The sequence below is a fragment of the Eubalaena glacialis genome, chromosome 14 (genome assembly GCF_028564815.1).
Source record: "Eubalaena glacialis isolate mEubGla1 chromosome 14, mEubGla1.1.hap2.+ XY, whole genome shotgun sequence".
Lineage (NCBI taxonomy): Eukaryota > Metazoa > Chordata > Mammalia > Artiodactyla > Balaenidae > Eubalaena > Eubalaena glacialis.
The window spans coordinates 55,263,298-55,269,381 of NC_083729.1; positions in this window are offsets into that span (position 1 = coordinate 55,263,298).

The following is a 6,084-nucleotide window of genomic DNA, read 5'->3' on the forward strand; positions in this document are numbered from 1 at the left end:
AGGGGGGTGCCAGTGGGGAAGTGTGGGAACCAATCCGCTTGAGGAAGGATCACACAGTGTGCAGCAATAATGATCACAGTACCACAACTCGCTTTTTCGTTTGTTTGATTTTAGGCTGAGTCCCAGACCCTAGTCTGCACTCCACTGACTCTTAAAGCAACAGGAACCTCAGGCAGGCCCTAGGAGCAGGAGCTGGCACTTTCCTTGGGGTGTCTCAAGTTTGAGAAGTTTTAGCTCTAGGATTCTCCATCGACCCCATCTCCCTGTCTTTGCACTATTCCCATCTTTAAAATCCCATTATCCACAGCACAGCACTCAGGCTCTGAACCCCACCCAGTCCTTCTAGTTATGTTGGCTTTGACTTTACCTACCTTCCTATCTCTTCTGACATTGTCCACCCACCCTTTCCCCACAAGACATATTACCCCCACCACCCCCCATTGATTTCCAGGTATTCCAGTCTTCCTATGGTCTCCTAAACATGTGGTTTTGGAAACAGTGCTGTGTTCACTACTTCATTTCATTTTCCTGGGCAGCTAAGAAGATATTTCCCAGTTAGGTTAGGACAATGAGCAAATTCTTGACAACAGAAAAGTGAGCAGAAGTGATATGACATTTCTGGTTCAAGGAAGGTAAGAGGGGGTCTGAGTTCTTCGTGGTCATTCTGTCTTGTCTATAATTCAGGAAGTGCAGGAATCTAAGACAGTGGTTTGCAAGATGGAAGCAGACTGGATCCCGAGTTTCTGTTGCAGGAACGCGGACCAACTGGAATTGGATTTTTTTTTAATGAGAAGAAAAGCCATTGAGATTATGGAGTTTATGATCTCAGCAGATCCCATCCTACCCTGACAAATCATACCCATGCTATGCTCTTTCTCATTTTGGTGTGTCTCTAATAACATTATGCCCCTTGGAATACCTCCCTGATTTCCTACCCTGCAGTAAAGTGCTGTTATCTTTGGAGTCTCCTCTGTGTTCTTGTGTTGTGCTCAGGTTTCTGGCCTGAGTGACTGGATGAATCTTGGCACTAGTAAAAGAAAATGAAAAGGAGGAAGAGGAGTACATGTGGTAAAGAAGAAGAGCTCCCTAATGTGCATGATGAATTTGAGAATAGGATATCCAGGCAGAGATGTCCAGTAGGTATTTGGATATCTGAAAAGTAAGATAAGAAGAGGGTAGAAGATGGGAAGATGGAGCTGAGTGAAACCCCAACATTTAGGGGAAGGCAGAGAAGGCAGAGCCCTTACAAACTTCCCTAACTTCACAGTGTCCCCCTAGGCCGTTCAGGGTTGAGCATGAATCTGGGAAACTAGCACTAGTTTGTTGATCAAAACTTACAAATGTGAAATTTAATTTCTGAAGAAAACAGGGTACTGTGCAATCAAAGCTGTTGAATAGACATGAAAAAGTCTTTGAAGGTGGAATGGCTTGCCTTTATTACTGAGAAAACTTCCCTTGGAAAGTTTAGCTTTGATCGTGTTAAAGGAAACCATAAATTGGTAAATTTAATTTAAAAGCCTACCCTGGCTTTTATATTCCTGGCTTTCCTCAACCTGAAGTCTTCTGGCTTAGATCAACCTAAAGGAGTGAGAAGGTTGCAAAGATTTTAAACTTGCTGTAGGAGTCGATTGTTTTCACTATCCTCTGTTTTGTTTTGTTTTTCTTCATGTGATTGCTCATTGCAGATAATTCTTAAATTATTCTAAGTGGTCACCCTATTACTGCAGATCTTTAAATGGCACCTGGACTACCTTCATGGGTCAAGAGAGGTGTAACCGGTGCATACTTCAAGGCTATCAGCAGACCACTGAGGTTCTTTCAACACAGATACTATTTAACATCTGCAGTTTCAGAGGCTCCCGGGCCCAGATTTCTGGAGTATCTCTCCCTCAGAAGTGTAACTCCCTTTGAAATCAGTTGCATGTGAAAAGGGGGTGGTTTCTGTTTGATACGGAGGTATAGATAATATCAACCATTATATTGTCAAATAAAATTCCAAATGCAGCTCAACATGCTGGTTTAATGCAGTTTGGGTTTGGAAGGTGAGAACCCCCAAATGCATTTTCAGTAGCCAATTTTGTCACAGATCCTACCATTAGATGCAGCATTAAGTAATTTAACCCTTTCTTAAGTCTTTGGGCAAATTTAAGTGCCTATTACATCTGCCCTCAATCTTGGGAGTCTGTAGTAAAAATGCAGTCTGTGTGGTATATGGATACACCACCATGCAGTATGTGGTGTATTTGATGAACATCATATATTAAAAGCCATAACAGAGAGTGAGAGGGAGGAGAACAGACAGTGAAAGGCATCCTGCCCTGTGTCAAGGGCACCACTCCAGGGTGACATCTGCTCATAAGCTGCTGGACAGCATTTCTCCCACATTGAAAAAATTATCCTTGTGATCTGCAGGTTGAATGTCTTGTCCATGTGTTTATTAATGATTTTACATTTCCTTTCATCAAGTCGGTGGAAACATTCACATGTCCTCTAAATGTATGTAGCTCTGCTGTTCTTTGTGGAATCATGGCTGTAACTAGCATTTTGTTTGTTGGTTTGTCTCTGAGTGCCTATTATGGACTAGTCTTCATGTTAGGGGTTTATATAACATCTTCAGTATCCACATCAACTCTACAAGATAGCCATTACAATTTTCCTTGTACAGATGAGGAAACTGAGTCTTGGAGAGGTTAGTAAATTGCTTCGGGTCACAGCTGGTGAGTGGTAGAGTTGGATTCAGAGCCTCCAGAGCTAGTGCCCTTTCTGTGGGACCTTGCCACTCCTCAGTTAGTCTTCCTTGTGCCATCTTAGAGCTTTTCCTCCATAGCTTATCACTTGACCTTGGAAGTTCCAATTTCCTGAGCCAGCCCCTGGGAGAGTTTGATGAGTTAATTCAAGTTTCTTCATCTGTTGAGGGAACTGAAAAATCTCTGAGTGTAGACCTCAAATTCCATTTATCTTGGATTCCTGCCTCCTCAGCAAGTGGCCTCATCAGTGGCTGACCAGCTCAGTGGTGGCCGGTGGGTGTTTGTGCATCTGGTTCTCGTCTTGGCTCTGCCTCCAACTCATAGGGTGACCTGAGGATGTCACTTAACCATTTCATGTCTCTGGTTCTCCAAATATAAAATGGAGGCATATTAAGAATGATCTTTCCTGAAGGCTTGCATGGACTAGCTAATTAGGCCCTGGATTACGTTGTAGAGCTAAGGATCGTATTAATTCAATTCAATAAACATTTATTGAGTTGCAGAGCAGGTGGAGGCACAATGTGTCTGGCCTGTGGATGCACTATTCTAAACATTTCCTTCATCTGCACCCCTTTGAGACTCCATGCCACCTCTAAGATGCCTTTATCTCCACCTACAAGTTTCTTTAATTTGTCTGTGTGCTAAGACTCACTCTTGAGTGCTTCTTCATCCTTGCTCACTCTACTTTGTTTGCAGGGAAACATAGCATAGTTCCTTCCTGTCCTTTAGGAAATTCTGTTAGAATTCAACCAGTTTGGAAATTGACCTCTTCCTGCTCTACTAAACTGATCTTGATTCTCTGGGTTGGAGCGTGGCATGGTCCATACAGGTCTACACTGTAAGCTCAGAGATGCATACTTTTTATTTTTTATTTCAAATGTGGCACCTGACCTAACATGGAGTCTTCCCACAGTGAGATCACGATCGTGACAATAGAACTTTCATGTGTTTGGGCTCTCTGCCAAGTGCATCCATGAGCCTGAGATACAGCATTCCTGTGATTCCCAAGCCAGATCTTCCTTGGTCTCTGTGCCAGCCCATGAGATAACAGCATGCTGTGAACACATACAGTATCGTGTTTACCCTGTCTGGAGCCGGCTCTCCAAAGGTTGAAACTTTACCCTATTTTGGGGGGGGGAACCTGTTTTCTTATATTTTCATTTGGGATCTTTTAGTAACAAGATAGCCTTCTGGGACTGTGTTGTGAGCAGTTCTGGAATTGGTGGGTATTTTTACATGTGTGTACATTTGCTTCTGTTCCTTTTTGTGGTGACCTAGCAGAGGGAAGAGTCTCCATTTGGCTGGAAGCCTGGGATGATTTAATCTCTACTGTTTGAGTGGCATTAATTAATGTAGCAAATGTCTCAGAAACTTAGTTGTCTTAGGGATACCAGGGGAAGGTCTTCAAAGGATCTGTACCATAGTCAAAGATATGTAAAGAGTATATCTTAAGAAGAATGAGCAGCCCTGTGGACCAAGAGCAAAACTGCTGAAAAGCATTGGTGGAGGATCATTAGCTCCCTAGTGGGTCTTAATGCTCCATTTCATCAAGTTTTAGCAGTGTCCATTTCATAAAGCTTTTGGCTTGTGCTAGGTGTTGTTCAAAACATGATGTACAGTGACTTGAAGCAGTGGACTAAAGGGAGAAGAACTACCATTTTGGAAGAATAACAACAGTTAAATACCTGAACTTGCAAAGCAAAGCAAAACAAAACAAAACACCCCAAACTCAAAGCAACAACAAAAACGAGCAAACAAAAAACCCCAAACCCACAGGAATACTGTTAAAGCCACTCCTCTACTTCTTCTGGTATCATCTCTGGAAACCAAATTTTATTAGAAACACGAAAACGGGATAAAATGTTTGAAACAATTTCTTGTCTGTTGGGCCTTTTCTTCCTAGTCCCTTAATTATCGGATCTCAATTGTAAGGGATCCAAATACATCTTAAGAGCTTTGTCTTACCCATTAAATTTATCTGACAACATGTAGGTTTGAAAGATTAAAGATAGCAGGGAGGGTTTTACAGATTGGGGATCTATTTGTGTTTTCTGAGATTGGGATCACTTTTTTAAAAAAGCTTTTCAAGGTAATGACTGACATACCAGAAGGCCTGACGTCACAAATAGCTATCACAGATGAAGTTGTTCAGTGAAGTTCATTAGCTGTACTGTTTTTTACTGCGTCCCATAGCATTTCAATATCTGAGATGCATTGCCCTTCAAGAACGGCCACTGCTGAAATGCATCCTGTACAATAAGGTTTCCTCTAGGTGGGAACATTGTGGCTCCTCATCTTTTGTTTCTACCATTAACTTTGGAGGAACTTTTACTCCTCTAGGAATGTCAGCCAAGCTGACTTTCCCATAGACCCCGAGTCTTATTAGTTATGAAATCAGTGATTCTATTCATTATTATGTCACAGTAGGATGGGCTTCATACTAATTTTAGAAGCTCTTTTCTCTTTGGACCACGCATGCCATCAAATAGCCTGGTTTGCCTTTTAGGAGGTAAGAAATCAAAAGTATTCAGTTTTGACCTTTTAAAATTCTTAGTAGTCTAGAAAACTAGAGATTTTTCTTGGAAACATAGTGGAGGGGTTCATGATTGCTTTGTAAGATTATCAATTGCATACATTTAAAAACTCTCCAGAATTAGAAGAAATATCATGACAAGTATTTTAAATATTCACTGTCAGGAATGTACCACAGGCCAAGGTCCTGCCATTCCCAGATGGCTCCTTTAGAATTTCTTTTAATTAAACATTGCTAACATTTTGCTGCTTTGATTGAGGCAAGATGAAGAAATAATAAAGCAACTCAATGAATGTAAATTAAAATGCTAAGTGTTGTTAATGCTGTTAAATGTTTTGAAGTTGTTAGGTTTGTGCTCTGTGAATTAAAGGAAGGGTATGATCTCAGGCCTGGGTAAAATATGTGTGAATCCATGTTCTTCTCAAATACAATTGGAAATATTGGCCCCTATAATTTGATCCCTTCAAAATATTAAATTTACTCCAAGCAAATAATTAAGGACATATGCAAAGATTTAGCTACAAGTTGATAATAGCAAAAAATTGGAGGTAACCTAACATTTAGGTTGCCCTATCTTAGAGGAAGAGTTAAATAAACAATGGCACATGCATGCAATGGAATTCTTATAGCCACTTGAAAAGATGTTGCAGAGGAAAGTTTGATGATGTAATAAGATGATCAAGATGTACTGAGTGAAAAATGCAGTTCACAAAATAGTATACACAGCATTCGTTTTTAACCCTTTTGGGGTCCACATACCTCTTTGAAAATCTGAGTAAAATGTACATTATCCTGGATGGTATT